The following is a 21,476-nucleotide window of genomic DNA, read 5'->3' as shown; positions in this document are numbered from 1 at the left end:
CAACTCTTATGTGAAGACAGATGAGAAAAAAATGGCAGCTTAAATGCTTTGGCTCAGAGAGCAGCTGCTCATGTCCTGACCTGTCTACACGGCCATTACTGACTTTTTTTTTCTAAAATGGGGTGGGGGACAGCCCCCACTGCCAAAGAAGACAGGTCCATCCTCACGTACTTCTGGCAGACAGGGAAAGCTGCATCGTGCTGCCCTTTCCACAGTGACACCCCGCCACCAGCTCAGCAGCCTCAACGGGGAAAACAGCAAACCGCTGCTCTCTGGACCAACTGCTTCTTCCTTCTCTACTGACCTGCAGTTAGCTCTAAGGAAATGGCCATTGCCATGATGGAGGCACCCCTGCCAGGTAGCTCACCTCACAGAGCAGGTCCCAGGGACAGCTCCTTGGAAGAGCAACATGGAGCTGCAACCGTCAACTCCTCTCCCCTCAGCAAGTACATGACCCCGGCAAATGCAACCAAGGGCAGGGGGCAGCTGCATCACCCAGTCCGGGGGTGTCTCCTGGACAGCTTGGAACCACAGAATCCAGGAGCTTTCCCCATCCCACTCCGGTACTCTCCTACATGCCACCAACTGGAAGAGAAGGGAGCATGTGTCCCTCTGCCAAGCAGTCATGGTGGGCAGCTATTGGGAGAATTGATGAGGCTCAATTCTCTTGACTTGGTGATGGGAGCGTTTAGTGGGAATGCAAGCAGGGCAACAAAACAGGCCAGTACTGTTCTGCTGCTCTATCCTTTTTTTTTTAAAAAGAGATTTATTTTTATTTTTATTGGAAAGGCGGATATACAGAGAGGAGGAGACAGAGAGGAAGATCTTCCCTCCGATGATTCACTCCCCAAGTGGCTGCAAGGGCAGTAGCTCAGCCAATCCGAGGCCAGGAGTCAGTAGTTCTGCTGGGTTTCCCATGCGGGTGCAGGGTCCCAAGGCTTTGGGCCATCCTCTACTGCTTTCCCAGGGAGCTGGATGGGAAGTGGGGCCGCCGGGATTAGAACCAGCGACCATATGGGATCCCGGTGTATGCAAGGTGAGGACCCTAACCACTATGCTATCACGCTGGGCCCCCTATCCTTGCTCTGTTCCTCAATTCACACAGGCAGCTTTTTGGGGTGGGGTAGGGAGGGGCCCCTGCAGTGAGAAACCTTGGCCCAAGAATCATTTTCAGTTACTCGGGGCTTCCGACGGGCATCATCTTACTGCTGCCATCTTTGTTCCTGGGCTCCAGCCCACATACTGGTGGCAATCATCCCGTGGCTACTGCTACCATCCTGCTGGTGTCTAGAGAGGAATTCTGGACCTCAGGGGACATGTAATGGCTGACGTGGCTCCCAGCACAGCTCCCTTCCTGTGCCCACTGTGCTGCAAGCCCTCAGCTCGCTGTGTCCCCAGATCAGGACCAGGTGCGCCTCCTGTGCCGTGGCTACCCAGGCAGCACAGCCCTGGCGCTGCCACCTTGACTGCCACTGCCGCTCCCCTCTGTTCTGAGTGCTCTGGACTCACACGCTCACATGTGCTGCCGAGCGTGGCTGCCCTGATAAAACAGCAGCCAACAGCACAGCTCAGCACCACGGGAGGCACACAAGGACTGACGCTTCAACCCTCCCAACCCAGCCCGGGCTGACCGCCGGGGAATGTGCTGGAGGGCCTTCTTACTCAGAGACAGGAAGAGAAGAGAAAAGGCAGGTCAACAACCAGGCACACGATGAGCAGTAGTGTGACAGCAAAAACCAAACCTACAGAGCTGGTTAGAACAAGAGTAACTCCCGTGTCAGAATTACAAAGGCAATGAAATGGAAGAGGGACACAACTTGGAAGGCTACCGCCTCTGAGGACCTGCTGAAGGGCACTGGGTGAAAGTAATTTCAGGAAAAGAAAGACACAGTGAACACTTGGGACTGAGATGCCGTAATTAAAATATTTTTTTAAACTTTGACAGGTGGAGAGAGACACAGAAAGACAAAAAAAAAAAAAAAAAAAAAAGACAAAGAAAGAGGGGGAGAGAGAGAGACCATGTGCTCCCATCACTGTTTCACTCCCAACTTTGTACAGCACTTGGAGCTGGGCAGGGGTCCAGCTGTGCACCTCAGCACCCAGTCTTGGTCTCCCATGTGGGTGGCAGGAATCCAGCACCCCAAGCTGTACCACTGCTGCCAGGTCTGCAGCAGCAGGAAGCTGGAGACAGGAGCGGCTGGGCTGAACACAGGGACGCAAGCATCGTACCCACCAGGCCAAGTGCCTGCCCCTGGGATGCCATGATTTATATAACAGGAAAACATGAAGACCTTGTAAAGAGGCAGGAGAGAGTGGGGAAAACATGGGTGTGGGGGAATTGGGTCCTTGTTCCAGTTCTGGGGCTGAGCAGATGCTGTGACTTGCAAGTGAGATGGTGGCGGAGGGTACAGAGGAGGGAGGTGGGATAAGAAAGAGATGGTTCCAGGGCAGGATTTCTACCCTGCTCCTCCCTTGTAGTAACCCAGGTGAGAAGCAAGGGGTACAACGGGGCACGAGGCCCTGTCCTGCTTTCAGAGGCTCCCCGAGGGGCTCCATTTCTGCAGAACTGAAAGCCTCACCCCTGCAGTGAACACTCCCACAGGACAATCTCACAGCCCCTGCTGGGTGCTGTAACAGCTTTTTATTTAAAAATGCAACAATATCAGAAAGCATCAAAGAATAAATACCAAAACACAGTTCACACACACTTAGAAAATTTGTAAAAACTTTCCCAACTAGGAAAATTTTGAAAACGGATTCTCAGAAGTCAATTAACCGAATAATCACCTAAACAAAGACCAAAACAAAAACCCTGGTGACAGCATTTGATCCTTACGTGTTTGTTCTTCTTTACCTAAATATCATCTTTAAGTTGCTAATTCCCAAATTTCTATTTCCAACCACACACATCCTCTGGAATTTTCCCAGACTCACAGAGCAGGTCCCTTTACCTGGAAGGGACGTGCCCAAGACTCCCAGGGGTGCCTGGGGCCAGGGATGGGGCCAAACTCTGCACTGGCCTCTGCACCTTACCCGAGCACCTCCCATGCCCGTGCCTGTAACAGGGGTGGCCTGAGGCGCAACAGCAAAATCATCACGAAACTCTATTTTTCTTTTATAACATTTTTCATGGGCAGGCTTCCTAAGATCTGCCAACTGTGGTATGTGATTTTTTTTCCCTTTCCCTTTCAGGTCAAAAACTGTCACCTTTTCACTTAAAGGAAGTGCTTCAGAGCCCTGGTGCCAGCATTTGGCGCCATTATTAAACAACAGGAGGACAAGTGAGCACTGTGACCCCATGGCTGTCAGTCTGATTGCTGCAGCAGCTTCACAGAGGGCAATGAGTGGGTAGCAGGTGCAGCCTGCAAAACGAGGACAGAGGGAAGATTCATGTCCCCAGCTGGATGGAGCAGGACGGTGACCAGACTTCATCATGCCATTTAAAACTCACGAGTTACCTGTTTCTGTAATTTTCCAGAAAAACTGGAAACTTTGCTTATTTGAGACGCAGTGAGACACACACACTCATTCACACGGGGGTGGGGAGGAGACAGTGAGACAGTACACAAGTGTTCACTCCTACCTGCTGGTTCACTCCCTAAATGTCAGCGTTCGCCAGCACTGGGCTGAGCTGCAACCAGGAGCCAGGAGCTCAACCCAGACCTCTCTTGTGGGTAGCAGAACCCAGTCACTTACGCTATTAACATCACCTGCCAAGGCATACATTAGCAGGAAGCTGGGATCAGGTGCTAGCGTGGGAAATCAAGCCCAGGTGTTCCAGTGTAGAGTGTGCATGTCTTAACTGCTACACTAAATACGCACTCCCACCTCATCTTACTGCACTGCAGGGGACGGGAACCTCAGAGGACCAGGCCACAGGTAAAGCTGGCCATTTGGCCTCCACTGGGATCCTAGCGGTCACTTCCACAGTCATGCTCCACCCTTCCACTGTGCAGGCCAATTTGCCTTCTCTCTCTCTCCCACTCCACCCACATCCAATCGGGCAGCAGATCTTGTCGGCCCAAGGCACCCTGTAATTGCGTCCTGGTCAGTTCCCATGACCTCTGCTGCCATCCACTGAGTTCAATTGGGGTTACCTCTCACCCATGTTTCCTCAGTAGCTGCCTAGCTGGCCTCTGTCCTTCCATCCTGACCCTCTTCCGTGTCTTCTCTGCAGCAGCCAGAAGGCACGCACACACTTAAAATGAAAGCCCTTGCAGTCAAAACCATCCTAGTACATTCTCATCTCCTCTAGAGCACTCATCTGAGGCCAGCCCAGGCAACCTGCTCCTTCTAGCCTGTGCAGCATCTCTGATTCCTGCGGCTACTCGCTTGCTGAGTGCCCTGAACATGCCAGGCATGTCCCAGCTGCAGGGCCTTGGCACAGCCTGCTCCTTCTGCCAGGAATGCCCTTTCTATGCACATCCCAAGAGGTCACCCCACTGCCAACTTTGAGCCTACATTTGGAGCTTTTCACCAAGGCCTGAGGCACTCCCCCCACCCCCGCAGGATTTCCCATCCCTCTTTCCCTGTTCCGTTATCCTCTATAGCACTTGGTGCTTTCTGGCATTCTCGATATTTATTCAGTTGGATTCACAGTGGTCTCCCTGTGAGAGCAAGGTTTTATCTCCCACACCCTGCCCTCCCCAAATGTTGCTTTGAATATGTTAAGTACAACAAATATTTGCTACATGATTGAATGGTAAACAACAAAAAGACTAAGAAGGAAATAGTACGGATTAAAAATCAGAGATCACTTGCCTCATTTCATGATAATTACCAACACTAATTTTGACAGGAGGAGAGAAATGTTAAACATGACTCATTACAGGCACCAAACACGCTGGGTACACAGCTAACCTTCTGACTTAGGGACATGATTCAGCTACTCGTTTGTGCACTAGTAAGATTCCTTTTAACAGCATTTTAGTTTTTAGTTTATAGGTCTTGCATTTAGTTCATTACGTTTATTCCTGTGGTATTTATAATACTGTAAAGTGGCACTGATGTTTAAAATTCTATCTTCTAATTGTTGACAACGTATAGAAACAGGATCAAGATTTCTGATGTTGACCTACGTTCTGAAAATTGATAATTTCACTTGATAATTCTACTAGGTTCTTTTGTAGATACCTTAATTTTCCAATATACAGAACCACACTGTCTGCAAATAAAAACAATAAAAAAACTTTAAATTTAATTATTGAATTGGGATTTTAGGGCCAAAATAATGGTATAAATTCTCATGTTCAGATTCCTGTGAAGGTGTGTTTATGTTCATACATTTCTCTTAGGCTCCTGGTCTCTGTAACTGTAAATTGTAAATACTCTTACTGCTGAGTTTCTCACAGGGTTACAAAATGCCACTTGGTAGATGTGAGAAGAAAATTAAAGTGGCCATCCTACAAACTGAAATACTAAGTCAGGTGAACAGTGTGTATTAGTGTCCTAACCTACCTGGGGACAGAGACACCTGGGATGTACTACCTGGTATAGCACCACACCTTCTGCCTGTACTCATTCGCTTCACTTAGATGTGGCAATGAGTATGTTACAACGTTGAGGGCCCGGCACAGCGGTCTAGTGGCTAAAGTCCTCACCTTGAATGTGCCATCCCATACGGGTGCCAGTTCTAATCTCGGCAGTCCCGCTTTCCCATCCAGCTCCCTCTTTGTGGCCTGGCAAAGCAGTGGAGGACAGCCCAAAGCCTTGGGACCCTGCACCCATGTGGGAAACCTGGATGAAGCTCCAGGCTTCTGACTTTGGATCAGCTCAGCTCCGGAAGTTGCAGCCACTTGGGGAGTAAATCAGTGGACAAAGACCTTCCTGTCTCTCCTCCTCTCTGTATATCTGACTTTGCAATAAAAAAATAAAATAAATCTTAAAAAAAACAATGTTGATACACTGGCTATATTTCCTAAATTAATCATGGTGGTTCAATTTGGGGAGTGCCTTTTTAATCCTTCCATATGATAACACTTTAACATGTTTAAGCTTTCTAAACAGCTTAGTTCACACCAATAACATCAGTAAGAGTTAAATTAATTTCTTAAAAAGAAGATGTTAAGTATTCGTCTCAATAAATCTGTGCAGAAACTCTAAGAATGTTCTTCTGGACGCTGGATTTACCTAGAAGTAAACATGAGGCAGGGGCAGCTTGGAAGAAATCACTAGAGAAGAAGTAGACTCCTAAGTCCTAACCACAATTCTGCTAAAAAAAAAAAAAAAGAAGAAGCGAAAAAGCCAAGGAGGACAATTATTAAACACAATTTTTATGGAATTCTTCCTTAAGTTCATGCCTGGAGCCCAGGAATCCAGTCCCACTCTTAGGGTCCTTTCACTAACATCATTCCCAAGGGGGAGAGCAAGACAAAGGAGAAACTGCTAACACAAGGAGCAGCTTGCCTCCCACGTCATTTTAAGGGGTAAAAGAAGAACTACTTTCCCAAAAGTTCACTGAAAAAGACACTTTAAAAAAATCACATCAGAGGTGATCTCTCCCTGGTTGCTTTCCCAGGTTACACTAGGATTAGCAAAGTCGTCAGCTAAACAAGTTTGTTGTTGTTTTTGTTTTTTTTTTTTTCCCCTTTTGATAATTTTCTTTCTCTAAAGAGTGCTAGTGAAAGTAAGTGAGACAGTTATCCCAAGTGCTGGTTCACTTCCCAGATGCCACCCCAGGAGACAGAGGCTCCAGCAACTCAATCCAGATCTCCCCCATGGGTGGCAAGAACCCAAGCCCTCAGCTGCCACCTGCTGCTCCCTGGCATGCACATTAGCAGACAGCTGCAGTCAAAGGCCAGAGCCAGGAATTGAAACCAAACACTCTGATTTGAGATGTGGATGTATCAATCAGTGTGCCAAATGCCTGATCGTGTGTGTGTGTGTGTGTGTGTGTGTGTGTTTGAGAGGCAGAGAGATGGAGCCAATACTCTGTTGGCCCATGTACCAAATGGTTGCAGTGGCTGAGGCTGGGCCAATCCAGGTGCCCCACGTGTAGATGGCAGGAATCCAGTGATTCTTACTTGAGTCATCACTTCTGCCTCCCACAGTCTACATTGGCAGAAAGCTGGAGTGAGGACTCAGGAACTTGAGCTGGTGTTAAATTCAGGTGCAGGCACTCTGATACAGGATGCAGACATCCCAAGTCTGTTTCCTGTTACCATAACAAAATATCTGAGACAGAGGAACCTTATAAAGAAAAGACTAGCTCATAGTTCTGGAGGCTCAAGTTCAGGATTAGGCAGTCCCATCCATTTGACCTATTAGAGAGGGCGGGCAGCACCGTGGGGGAAACGTGTAGGAACAAGGGATCAAAGTCCCAGAAGGAAAGTCAGACAACAATTCTGGGATCATGTTTGCTCTTAAAATAATCTGCTCCTGTGGTAGCGACCTTAGGCCCCTCTAAGGGCAGAGCCTTTGATGACCTAATGACCTCCCATCGGGCTTCACCTTGAAGGTCCAGCCAGCACACTAACGACCCAGTATCCCTCATATGAATTTTTGAGGGACAAACCACATCCAAACATCAGCAACAAACAAGGTTCTATCACATTGCCTCAAAGAGATGGATTATAGGAAATGTGCCAAATTGAGTTCAATTCAACCAAAAATTAAAATTATGCTGTGAGGTTTAGCCTCAGAAACATCTTTTAAGGTTATACAACTTCCATCACTAAGAAATTGTTGGTAAAGCTCCTTTTATGAAATATTTTTCCAGGAAAATCTAGAAGACAATGATGCAGCAGACATTTTAAAATTCTTAGTGTTACAGGCTGAAGAAAACCTTGGTATGGTGATGATATTTACTCTAGTTACAGCTGTGTAAGAAAAATGAAATGAAACAGTAGATCAGGTAAAAGCTAGAAGAGAGGAAGAAAAGAGACAAAAACAGAAACCCAAGAAGCTGAGAGGAAGTATTATATGCACAACCGTTGCAACTGAGAATTTCTTAAGTTGGAATGCCAAATTTGATGCAGAACTCTTGGAAATTAAAAAGAAATTGATGAAAGAAGAGCAAGCAGAAAAAAAAATACATTCAGTGAGAAGCAACTGTTTGAAACAGATGGTAATCTGGACACATGATATCCAGTTCTTGGAGGATGGGCCGGAAACCACGGGAAGTAGCGGAGTGTTTGTTGCAGGAAATGGATGATGTGGAGCTCAAGGATGATGACTGTGACTATCCTGCTGACCCAGGAAGCGACTCAACTGACTAACGGACAGGCCCCTTCTGCAGAGAGCTTGACTGCCATAGCATCCATAGTTTAGCTGAAAGGGTTTTGCTTTTCCTTTTTTTTTCCTAAGAAAAAATAATTTTCAGAATATTCTTCTGATGGCCTTCATCACTGAACTTAATAAACCAACTTTAAAATTTCAAAAAAAAAGAAAAGAAAGAAATTGTTGGTATTGGGGATGTGGGGCTGGTGCAGTGGCATAGCCATCTTGTCTCCCTCCGGTGGTGCCAGCATCCCACACAGGCACTGGCTCGAGCCTCAGCTACACCACTTTCCATTCAGCTCCCTGCTACATCCTGGGAAAGCAGCAGAGGATGACTCAAGTCCTGAGACCTAGAAGAAGTTCCCAACTTCACAAAGGCAGACACTTCACAAAGTTGATGGAAAGTGAAATTCCAAGGGGCAGGCTTGGAGGGCTGGGAAATAATATAAACTTTTAAAGGGCAGGAAGAAGGCAGGCCTGGTCAAAGCAGGGACTTTGAACTGCACAGATTAGCAGAAGATTCAAAAAGAAAGGTGAGCTCTGATTACACAGGACCTTGACACCAGCATAAGGAGTGCCTTGCCAAATCTACGGGCAGTGGGGTTCTGTCGATATTTAAATAGCGAAGCAATATGACAAAGGCAATGATTCAGGAAGACCAAGTTGTTAGAAACATGCAGATAGAGTAAGCTGAAGAAGAGTGAAAGGGGCTAACGAAGGTCTTCAAAAAGTTTATGGGGAAAATGCATCCTACAAAACACCATGCATGGATTCAAACGTTTATTTGCATCAAAACATCTCTTAATTGCATTTTCCCCACAAATTGTTTGAAATACCCATAGATAATAGGTTCTAAACTCGGGCACAAGTCAAAAATGATACAATAACATAACTTTCAAGAATAGGTGCTAATTTCAGATCACTCTAAATTGTAACCAGCAGACAAATCCTATCAAGAAATTCCTCTCAGTGAAATACAATTGTGAGGCTCGAGGCTGACATGAAATTATGCTACAGTATAACTGAGTTTTGGACAAGAAATGAAGCTCAAAAAGAAGTGGATTTCTCCCACTATCCAGGATGACCATTTTACAAGGATTTAAAAAAAATAATCATAATAAACTGCGTAGTCTAGATTTCTATATTATTAGCCCCAACACTGAAAAAATTCTAACACAAAAGCCTTCTTCATCCTGCCATATGGATAACGTTTGTGACAGCAGCCTGAATCCTTCATGACATCCCTGTCAACACTAAGGCATGAGCACACATACATACATACACATGCATTCACACACGTTCATAAATAAGAACAAGTCTACTTGGGGGGGCAGATGTTAAAAAGGTGTGTGGAAAATGAAATGGTAAGATTAAGTTTATATGGGTGCAAAAAATTGTGAAATCCATTCATAAAAATATATCTTATTTTTCTTAAATTTGAGAGAGAGGGAGAGAGAGAGCGAAAATCTCCCATTTCCACGCGTTTGCTATTGCAGGGCTGGGTCAAGGTAAAACCAGGAGTGGGGAACTCAACTTGGGCGTCCCATGGTGGGGGTGGTAGAAGCCCAGGGACTTGAGTGCTCGCCTGCTGCCTCCCAAGGTGTGCATCAGTAGGAAGCTGGGAACCAGGAGAGGAGGCAGGGCTTGAATCCAGGCACTCTAAGAGACTGGGACCTGGGCATCACCGCACTTTACAAACCTGACCTTGGAATTTCACTTCCCATCAACTTTGTGAAGTGTCTGCCTATTTGTAGACTCACTAATCCCAGAAACATGAGACCAAGTCATTGTCTTCCAAGCGGGGATTAGACACAAAGATGAATAAAAGAATATGTGATGCAGCAAGGGAAGAGGCCACAGAACAACCGGTGATGCTTTTTCCTTTTACATTTGATTCAATTTTTGAGAGGCATTGAGACAGATACAGAGAGGTCTTATCAACTGAATTACTTCCCAAATGCCAGGCTGGGCCAGGCCAGAGCCAGAAACTGAAAACAGGTCTCCCACACAGGCAGTAGGAAACCTAATTAACTTGGGCCATCACCACTGCAGACCAGGGTTTCATCAGTGAGAAGTTGGAGAGTACATGGAGACTGAACCCATGGACTCTGATGTGAGATGCCTACAGCTTAACCAGCGCCAGGACCACAGGCCAAATGGTGGTCCAATGCTGCAATCTCAGGTAAGCTGCAGAGAAGAGGAGAGACAGAGGAGGATCTTCTGTCCGCTGAGTCACTCCCCTAGTAGCTGCAATGGCTGGAACTGAGCTGATCTGAATCCAGGAGCCAGGAGCTTCTTCCGGGTCTCCCACATAGATGCAGGGTTCCAAGGCTTTGGGCCATTCTCGACTGCTTTCCCAGGCCACAGGCAGGGAGCTGGATGGGAAGCAGGGCTGCTGGGATTAGAACCGGCACCCATATGGGATCCCAGCGCATTCAAGGCAAGGATTTTAGCCGCTAGACCACTGCGCTGGGCCTCCAATAAATAAATCGTAAGAAACGAACAAAACAAACAAAAAAACCATATCACCACAGTAAGACACAAATAGTCACAAACTAGCATGGCTATAATTCCAAATAATATAACAAGTATTGGCAAGAATGTGGAAAAACTCACTCTTTTGTATTGCTGGTGGAAATGTAACACAGCAAGATCACTTTCAAAAAAAAAAGTTTGCTAATTTTTAAGAAAATTAAATATATACCTATCCTGCCATATATATACCTATCCCCCAAATTCTCCTAGACAGCTAGTGAACAGATAAAAATGTGTGTCTACAAAAGACAGGCATGTTCATAGCACTCTCATTCATTAAAGCAAAACCCTGGAGGGCCAGTGCAGTGGTGTAGCACACTACATTTTCACCTGCATTGTCAGCATCCTATATAGTGCTGGTTTGCGTCCTGGTTGCTCTAATTCTGATACAGCTCCTTGCTCATGCCCTGGGAAAAGCAACAGAACGTGGCCTAAGTCCTTTGGCCCCTGCACCCATGTGGGAGACCTGGAAGAAGCTCCAAGCTCCTAGCTTAGGACTGATCCAGCTCTGGCCCTTGCAGCCATTTGGAGAATGAACCAGTGGATGGATGATCTCTCTCCTGTCTCTGTGAATCTGCCTTTCAAATAAAAATAAACAAATAAATCTTTGGGGAAAAAAAACCCTGGAAATGAGACAAATGTCTATCCATTGTCGAATGGCTAAACAAAACAGTGCATTCATACAGCGGAATATGTTTAGTTTAAAAAAGAAACCACCTCTTTTCACTTGTAACAACATGGACAAAACAAAAACCAACCTGCTAAATAAATAAGTTAGAAAAAAAGACATGGGTTATATGATTCCATTTATGTGAAATCTCTAGAAAAAGCAAAACTACAGAAATAGGAAGAAGTATCGTGGTCCCTCCTCTACCTCCCCTTACATGCAGTGTTTCTTCCCATGATTTTGGTTACACATAGTTTGAAAACATCAACTGGAGAATTCCAGGAATAAGTCAGTCCCAAATACCTTCCATCATGACCCAGTACCGATGTTGTGCTATTACCAGCTATTGTTGCAGTCCTCTCCTGGTGCCTGGTGTGCGAGGTAGGCTCCCCCATGGCACTGTGTGCATTGTGAACATGCAGCAGGTGCAGGGCCCTGCGCCACCCACGGCTCCAGGTACCCACTGGGGTCCTGGAAGGAACCCCTTGTGGGTAAAGGAGGGAGTGTGGATTGCTCAGTGCCTTTGGACTGCAGATGCTGCTGGGACTGACCACACAGGGACAGGAAGGAACTGCTTTTTGGAGGATGGTAATATTATAAACTGGATGGTGGCAGTGGTGACAAAACCATGTAAACTTAATAAAATGACTGAATTTTATGGTACGTAAGTCAGACCTCAATAAAACTGTCAAAAAGAGAAAGGAAAGATAAATGGAATGCATAATATTACTTTACATGGGTTATAACGGCTATTTAAGCATAAAACAGAGTAAGGCAACAAGTGCTGGTAAGGATTTAGAGAAAGGAGAACCTCTCCTTATGTCCTGCTGCTGGCCCTGGCCTGTGGGACAACAGGGCGGGAGCTCCTCAAGGAGTCAAAAGCACAATGGAAGTAATCCTACTCCCCCTCAGGCCAACAAAGGAGTGAGGCTAGATATTTCCAGAGACACTCGTGCATGGCCCACGGTAGTCAAGGACAGAGAACAGGCCCAACCCGCATGGCTGTCAGATGAACAAACAGAAGGCCAAAACCTGACACCCACATCACGGAGCAGCACTTGGCCTTAAGAGCAAAGTTCTTGCCACATGCTACACACAGCATGCCTGCATCTTGGGGACCTCGTGCTATGTGAAACAAGCCGGTCACAGCACACACACACACACACACACACCACAGTTCCTTTCCTAGGAGGCATCTGGAGTCATCGACGCTACAGAAATGGGAAGAAGAGTAGGGGGTCGCCATGGGTGGGGGCAATAAGGAGAGAGGACAGCACAGGCTAATGTGCACAGCATCTCAGAAGCTGGAGATGTGAACCAATGTTACTGAATGGGACTCTGAAAGATGGTCATGATGGTAAGGTTGATGATACATGTTTTCACTGGGAAAAAAAATGAGAACAAAATGAAGGAAAACCAAGGGAGGATGATCTGGGTGTGCGAGAGTCTGAGTTTACAAGCTGAGTGCTCTGTGGCAATGCAAGGGTGTGTAGGGAGAGCAAGCCCCACAGGTAAGGCAGGGTCACAGCCTGGTGTCGGTCACTCCCCCTATCCCCACCCCCAGGAATGGGGCTACGCTCTGTCATACTCAAGTCACGCTGCCTCTCCCTAATTCACCCTCACCATCACACATACGGTTCACGTGACCCTCTCTATCTCTCACACTCACATGGAAATCACACATTTGGACCCTGATGGATGGGTGAGTGAGGGTATGCAGTACTACCTCTCTCTGCTTCCCCCACCCCATGCTGAGAGTCAGCTGAAACTCTTACCCTGTTTCTAGGACCATGTCAGATGAGGCATGGCCCTCTTTGTACCATCCTTCTTTTTGGTAGAGGAAACTCCCTGGATAAGCATGTTTCTTTTCTGTTTTTTTTTTAATCTATATATATATTTTTTATCATAAAGTCAGATATACAGAGAAGAGGAGAGACAAAAAGGAAGATCTTCCATCCATTGATTCACTCCCCAAAGTAACTACAACAGCTGGAGCTGCATCGATCCGAAGCCAGGAGCCTGCAAGCTCTTGCGGGTCTCCCACGCGAGTGCAGGGTCCCAAGGCTTTGGGCCGTCCTCAACTGTTTTCCCAGTCCACAAGCAGGGAGCTGGATGGGAAGTGGGACTGCCGGGATTATAATCAATACCCATAAGGGATCCCAGCATGTGTGTTGTGAGGACTTCAGCCACTAGGCTATCTCGCTGGGCCCTAGATAAGCATGCTTCAAAATCACCAAAGCCAGGGGTAAGATGTGAATGGCTAACCCCAACACGCAGCGACCTAGCAGCCCCACAGCTCTTGGCTGTGTACCTGGGAGAATAAACAATGGCTATTCCTCTCCTATGGGGTCAGAGTCCACTGACTGGACATTTCAGGTGCACGATGGCCCGGTGATAAAGACATCACACCACCAACGACAGGCTTATGCTTTATTTTGCTTTTCAAATTGTGACAGGGCCTGGCGGCGTGGCCTACTGGCTAAAGTCCTCGCCTTGAACGCCTCGGGATCCCAAATGGGCGCCGGTTCTAATCCCAGCAGCTCCATTTCCCATCCAGCTCCCTGCTTGTGGCCTGGGAAAGCAGTCAAGGACGGCCCAATGCATTGGGACCCTGCACCCGCGTGGGAGACCTGGAAGAGGTTCCTGGTTCCCGGCTTCGGATCGGCGCGCTCGGCCCATTGAGGCTCACTTGGGGAGTGAATCATTGGGTGGAAGATCTTCCTCTCTGTCTCTCCTCCTCTGTGTATATCTGACTTTAAAAAAAAAAAGAAAAGAAAAGAAAAGAAAAAAAAAAAGCAATCAAATTGTGACAGCACAATGCAGCATGACGGAGTTAAGAATCAAGATGTGATGCTTACCTGCCCAAAACAGCCCCAGATTATAATCTTCCAAGCAGGATCAGTCTTAACGGAGATCAGGAGCTCCGTAAGGAATTGAGAGTCCTCTCAGGAGACTAGCAACTGCACGTTGCGATCCAAGAGAAAAGTGCCAGCGAGCCAATGTCCTCCAAGGGGACTGCACAGATGAACTCACATTACGTATTCAGTAAACACGGGCACGGGTGGGCTTCAGGCCTTCCAGGGAGAACGCTGGGTGTGTGGACGAGTGCCCACACCCACGTGCCGGCTCTGCTCCCCATCCCCGCAGCATGCTCGTGCAGTCCCTGGGAGGCAGGGGGCATGGCCAGGCACGGGGAGACCCAGACTGAGCTTTACGATTCCAGCCTCACCCTCTGCAGGCAGGTGGGGAACAAACCAGGAAAGGGAATCTCGCTGCGTATCTCTTTTTCTCAATTTCTGTCTTTCAAATAATTAAATATTTGTGGAAGGTCCTGGTTTTGACACAGGCCAACTTATCAATATTATAAATTATGTGACATATAACAATCTGGGAATATAATGAGGCCAGTTAATAACTGTGAAAATGAAAAACAAATGTTGTTTATTTAAAAAAAATTGCAGGCATCAAGGCAATGAGTTTGGTTTAGGATAATTCGCCACAAGTGTTCCTGTTACAAAAGCCATTTTTTAACATTAGGCTCACCCATCACTTTTTAAGAAGTCCCACAGATTTTGTCTGACAAAGGCCAGATACTAGAAATTCTAGGCTTTGGGGTTCATACAGCCTCTGTCCCAACAACCCAACTCTGTCCCTGTAGCCCTAAAGCAACCACACAAACAGGCTCATGAGTGAGTGTGGTCCCAGCTAGATCAAAATTTGTTTATGGGCAATGACATTTTAAATTCCATGTACTTTTTACTTCACAAAGTATTATCACTCTTTCTTTTTAAAGATTTGTTTAAAATAAATCTTCAAAAAATTCTAAAGGGCCCAGCACAGTAGCCTAGCGGCTAAAGTCCTCACCTTGAAACCATTAGGATTCCTTCCATATGGGTGCCGGTTCTAATCCCGGCAGCCCCACTTCCCATCCGGCTCCCTGCTTGTGGCCTGGGAAAGCAGTCGAGGACGGCCCAAAGCCTTGGGACCCTGCACCTGCGTGGGAGACCAGGAGGAAGCTCCTGGCTTCGGATCAGCTCAGCTCCAGCCATTGTGGCCACTTGGGGAGTGAATCAATGGATGGAAGATCTTCCTCTCTGTCTCTCCTCTCTGTATATCCACCTTTCCAATAAAAATAAATAAATCTTTAAAAAAAGATTGGCTTAATTTTTATTTGAAAGGTAGAATTACAAAAAGAACAATAGACAGAGAAAGAAGCAGAGAGGGAGGAAGAGAGGGGGAAAATGAGAGAAAGAGACAGCTCTGAGAGAGAGAAGATCTTCCACCTGCTGGTTCACTCTCCAAATGGCACAATGGCCAGAGCTGATCTGATCCAAAGCCAGGAGTCAGGAGCTTCCTATAGGTCTCCCACATGGGTGCAGGGTTCCAAGGACTTGAGCCATTCTCTACTGCTTTCCCCGGCTACAAGCAGGGAGTTGGATCAGAAGTGAAACAGCTGGGACTCAAACCAGCATCCATGAGGGGATACCAGCGCGGCAGGTAGAGGCTTAGCCTGCTATATCATGGTGCTGGCCCTATATCCTTCTTTTTATCTGTCTTCTACCATTTAAAAATAACAAAACATTCTTTGATCATAGGCACTCAAAACCAGGTGACAGGCTGGCTTGAGCCTGCAGGGTGTGGTTTTCCAACCCCTGTGAAAAGAACAGGTGAAGCTTTGGTGTTTGTGGTGGGACACTGAAATGTAAGAATATACATGTTACAAGCCAACATGGGGAAGCTTTGCTTTCTCTCATAAATAACCACAAACTGAAATGCAATGGTGACTAACTGCTCATTAAAGAAATTAGGCTTAAGGACTATGTGGTTAGATAATTAAGTCCTAAGCAATAGTAAACTGCTTGAACTTGAAATAGGAGAAAGTCTATGGGAAATGGCATGTAAACATTTTGACCAAAAGAAGTAACTGGTTTCTTGGAGACATAGAAGGAAGAGATGCTGGAGTGTTGCTAAGTGAATCAGTTTTCTCTCAAACGCAAGCCTGATTTGGCAGGTTTTGTTTACTCTGTCTTCTCTGCCCTTCCCCAGAAGGCAGCAAAGGAAAGGTGCCTGCCATCTAGCGGAGGCTCTGGGAAAATTCAGGGCCGCGACGTGGGTGACTTTCCCTGGGACACAACCATTGCAAAACCGTGAAAGTGGGTGGAGATACTTGGTCATGCAAATTATGTTTATCATCAATCATTCATTTGTGTTTATCATGATGCAAATTATGTTTGTCTTCAATCATTCATTAGTGTTTATCATCAACCATTCAGAACCTGGGAAGTCAGTAGCATGAAAGGCAAGTTTTAAGTGGTTTTTACAGCATCCTAACCTCTTAGCAGCAGTTTCAGCAGCTCTAAGATAACAAAGGATGGTCCTGTTGCCATCACTCCAGAGAGAAAACCAAATGAAGATCCCTTAGTGTTCACCCACTTTGCCTTCAGTTATCTCTGGGGCCTCCCTGCTGTCACTCAGCCCAGCACTGGCCCACACGTGTTCAGTGCTTTCTCTAGTCTGAGGCTAACCCTGGGATCAAAGACACTTCATATGCTCATATGCAACAGACGGTTCCGAGTGTGCTTGTGTGTTTGTAAACTGGGCCTCAGGTCTGGGGTGGGTCAGCACGGCCCTGGCTCTGTGCCTGGGTAGCCTTGGGCTCTGTCAGTCATTCATCTTGGTGACAGGTTAACATTCACTGAGGTTCCTGCTGTGGAGCATGGCAGGTCCCTGGTGAATGTCAACCACTTTCAGTGCTAAATCCCTGAAGGCAGGAACAGAACCCCACCCTGTCACCATGTACCTTTTCTCCTACTCAGCTTCCATTCTGGCCCTAGTGAGGCTTGCATCTCACTTCTGGGCATGCAGTGACAGTAACACCTGACTTTTGAACATTGACACTCCAGCAGGCCCTGCCCTTTCCACACTTCCGCAGTTAGGAGGAGGTCGGACACCCTGTGGCATGGCTGGCCCACCCTGGCAGCCCTGCCCAGGTTCTTCTCGCACCCCCTGCCTGAGCTCATTGCTACCCGTCTCCTGGCTGACATTCTCATAAACCTTAAGGAGGCCCTACCTTTCTATTATTTAGACCAAACCAGTATCACAGGCACACTTCCTGTCAACATTATTCCCCAAAGCCTTCCTTCACCCGGCCAATGAGATCAAGCCATCTTGTCAGTGACTTCAGCTGTACAGAATGGATGTGGCATGGGCATTTGCTTCCCTGTGCCCTGCAGTGAGCAGGCCAGCTCTTTGGGATACCCCAAGCAAGCCTGGGACTGGTCGAGACACTGTGACACCACTCATCAAGCCATTCTCATAAACCTTAAGCAGGCCCTACCTTTCTATTATTTAGACCAAGCCAGTGTCACAGGCACACACTGAGGAAACAGCCACACTCCAAGGGGCTACTCCCCCAAGTAAAACTATTCCAGATCTGTGTAGGAGGTCCTTACCTGGCCCCACATAATACAGCCAATAAGAAATCAAAACTGGGCCATTTGAGAGATGACTCGCAGGTATGCAGTGCCAGGATTCCCATCTCCTGTTGGGGGTACTGATTGGAATCCTAGCTACTCTGGTTCACTCCCAGCCTAGGACACCCCAGTCAAGCCAGTCAGAAAGGCTTAGGACACTGGGGGGAAAGGGAGGTTTGGGCTGAGGCGCTTCACTGGCAATGAAGAGATGAGACTGAAGGCTACACTGAAGAGGCGGATTACCCAATACACTTCTGCTGGTCAGGACACAAATGACCTTCGATTCCACAACCGTGGCGAAGAGGCAGAAGAACCCCTTCCCACATCCAAGGCGGCTGCAGTCACTTCTGCTGCAGCACTGTGTGGGCAGGTAGAGGTCTGCAGGCAAGCGAGGTGTCCACGGGCAGGAGAGGTGTTCTCCATTGTGAGAAACTTACAAAAGGCCATATGAGACAGTACCCACTTTCCAAGGACATGTATGAATAAAGAAATCCATAATAAGACTTTAGGGAAGAGAAAGGGACATACAAATATGAGGGGATTTTTTTTTTTAGTATGATAAGTAGCACAAAAGAAAAAGGTAGAAAACTGAATACAACAGTAATACGAATCTATTTTAATTAAAAACAATAATTATAAGTGATTAATTATAATAACCCCAGTGCTATAATAATAACAATAATAATAATAATAATAATATACTTAACTGGACTAAATGCATCAGTTAAAAGACAACTTAGCAGGTTAGATTTTAGAAATTTAGAGGCAGGATTTGCTTGGCACAGGAAGTCATTGACAGATCCCCAACCTCACATCAGAGTGGCTAGGTTTGAACCCTGGCTCCTCTCCCAAACTCCAGCTCCCTGCCAGCGCATGACCAGGGAGGCAGCAGGTGAAGAATTAAGTGTTAAGGTCCCTGACAACCACAGAGAAGACCTGGACTGGGCTCCCAGCGACGAGCTTTAGCCAGACTTAACCCTGGCCGCTGCAGGTCTGTGGAGTGCAAGGAGAACCGCAGTGAGAAATCTGCTTCTGTCCTTTCAATATCCTTTTAAGTACATAAACTAAGCTTAAAAAAATCTAGCTTACAAATGATAAAGAAAAAAAGATACTCAAAACTTCTGGGTGAAGAAAAGATGAAAGCAAAGTGAAAAGCTACATGAGACACTCGGCTACCAGAAGATACTGAAAGATGATACTAACAGGTAAAACAGACAGAAGTAATTGGAATTATTAGGGGTAAAGAAATCACTATATGAGAATACAGGATCGAGATACTACTGAAGTATGTATAATTGGAACAAGAAAGACTATTAAAGATTTCAGTAAAATAATCAGCAACTTTGACTTACAAAACACATACTCATTCATTATGGAATTCTGTACTCTTGGTGGCTGGTATTGTGGCAAAGCTGGTTAAGTTGCTGCCTGAGATAATGGGAACCCATGTTAGAGCTCCAGTTCAAGTCCTGGTTGCTCTGCTTCCAATCCAGCTCCCTATTTTACATCTAGGGAAGCTGTGATGGCTAGGATGGCTTGGATATTGGGCCCCTGGCACCCACATGGTAGAGCTGAATGGAGTTCCTGGCTCCTGGCTTCGGCCCAGCTCAGCTCTAGCTATCGTGACCATCCTGGGAGTGAACCAACAGATGGAATATCTCTTTCTGTCTGTCTCTTCTTGTCTCTGACATTCTGCTTTTCAAATAAATAAATCTTTTTTTTTTTTTTAAAGAAAGAACTCTGTACCCACCAACGAGAGGAAAAACATTGCTTTCAAGCTTACATAATACAAACTTGAATTTAACTAGGCAACAAACATCTGAACACATTTCAAAGGGCTGATACTGATGATTCTTCACCAAAATGAAGTTAAGCTAGATGCTAATAATAAAAGGCAATGAAAAAAACCCTGTATGCTTGGAAATTACCAAAGCATAGCTCTTAAAGAAAGCATGACAGAACTGAGAAAGCACTAGAACTAAACAATGATAGTAACAGTTACATAACTAAGCTAGCTTAAGTAGTAGTTAGAGGAATTTATAGTCTTAAATACTCATACTAGGAAAAAACCAAAACCACCAAAAAAGCTAAAATGAGTATACAAACCACGCCTTTAAAGAAGTTAGGAAAATAGTAGCAAAATAAATCAAAGGAAACTAACAAAAAGAAACTACAAAGGGTATATATACATGGAATTAAAAAAACATTAATGATATCCAATTAAAGAGCATTAAAACCAAAGCTTGATTCTCTGTGAAACCAGATATATTTGACAAACCTAAGGCAAGATTTGTGAAGGATACAGAGAGAGAGAAACACAAGAACATGTGAGAGTGCAATGACAAGGCACATTAAGGCATTGTGGCACAGCGAGTTAAGCTGCCCCTTGCAAGGCATGTCAGAGTAGGAGTTTTGAGTCCTAACTGCTCTCTCTATAATCCAGCTCCCTGCTCATGTGCCTGGGACGGCAACAGATGGGGTCCAGGTACTGGGGTCCCTGCCACCCATGTGGAAGACTAAGATGAAGTTCCTGGCTGCTGGCTTCCGTCAGACTCAAATCCAGCTGCTGTAAACGTTTTAGGGAATGAGCTTGCTAATCCCTCTCTCTAGTACACTGCCTTTCAAATAAATAAATCTTAGGGGGGAGGGAGAGAAAAAGAAAACAGGGATATTAGCATACACAGAAGTGTTATAGGCCTAGAAGAGTATGAACTTTGTGCCAATAAGTTTAAAAATGCAGATTAAATTGCTAAATTCTTGCAAATACAACCCAAAAGGAAAATAGTCTTCTAATTGTTTTAAAGAGAAAAGTTTGGCCACACATGGCTTCACTGGTAAGTTTCATCAACAAATTTAGGACAGTGACTGCAATTTTGATTGTAGTCTTCTAAAAATATTTAAAAGCCTAGAATGCTCCCTAGCTTTTTGAGTTCGGCTAACCAGGCAGTTACAAACACAAGAAACCAAGGGAAATTAAAGGCCATTTTCATTCATAAACATAGCTGAAATCTAAACAAAACATTAGCCTACATGATCCAACAGTGAATTAAAAGAATGGGCCAATTTAGACTTTTTCCAGGAATTTAAGGGTGGCTTAAACAAACAGATACAAACAAGCAGGGGTCTATGCTGTAGCATAGTAGGTTAAGTCACCATTTGTAACACCAGTATCCCATGCAGGCTGGCTTGCTCGGGTGCTGACCTGGATAAGCTGCAGCAGAGACCTACCCATCTGGGAGACCAGGATAGCGCTCCTGGCTTCTAGTTTCAACCTGACTCAGTCCTGGCCATCTTGGGTACTTGGGGAGTGAACTAGAGGATGGAACATCTCTTCTGTGTGTTTCTCTCCCTTAACTGTCACTGTGACTTTCACATAAATAAATAAATAAATATATGTAAATATATATATGTATAAATCTTATATATATATATAAATAAATCCTACATATATAAGATTTATTTATTTTTATTGGAAAATCAGATATACAGAGTGAAGAGAGACAGAGAAAGATCTTCCATTCGCTGGTTCACTCCCCAAGTAGCCTCAACAGCCAGAGCTGAGCCAATCGAAGCCAGGAGCAGGA

At 45.8% G+C, this 21,476-nt stretch overlaps 1 protein-coding gene and 1 pseudogene across 1 annotated transcript in view; one reads left to right on the top strand and one right to left on the bottom strand.

Moving 5' to 3' along the window:
• DTNB (dystrobrevin beta) overlaps positions 1-21,476 on the bottom strand; it is a 231,820-nt gene that overhangs the window by 87,338 nt on the left and 123,006 nt on the right. The window lies entirely within an intron of this gene.
• Positions 7,706-8,216, top strand: LOC101530278 (RWD domain-containing protein 1-like; annotated as a pseudogene).

Source organism: Ochotona princeps, chromosome 8 (genome assembly GCF_030435755.1).
Source record: "Ochotona princeps isolate mOchPri1 chromosome 8, mOchPri1.hap1, whole genome shotgun sequence".
Taxonomy (NCBI): Eukaryota; Metazoa; Chordata; class Mammalia; order Lagomorpha; family Ochotonidae; genus Ochotona; species Ochotona princeps.
This window is presented reverse-complemented; position numbering and strand designations above follow the sequence as displayed.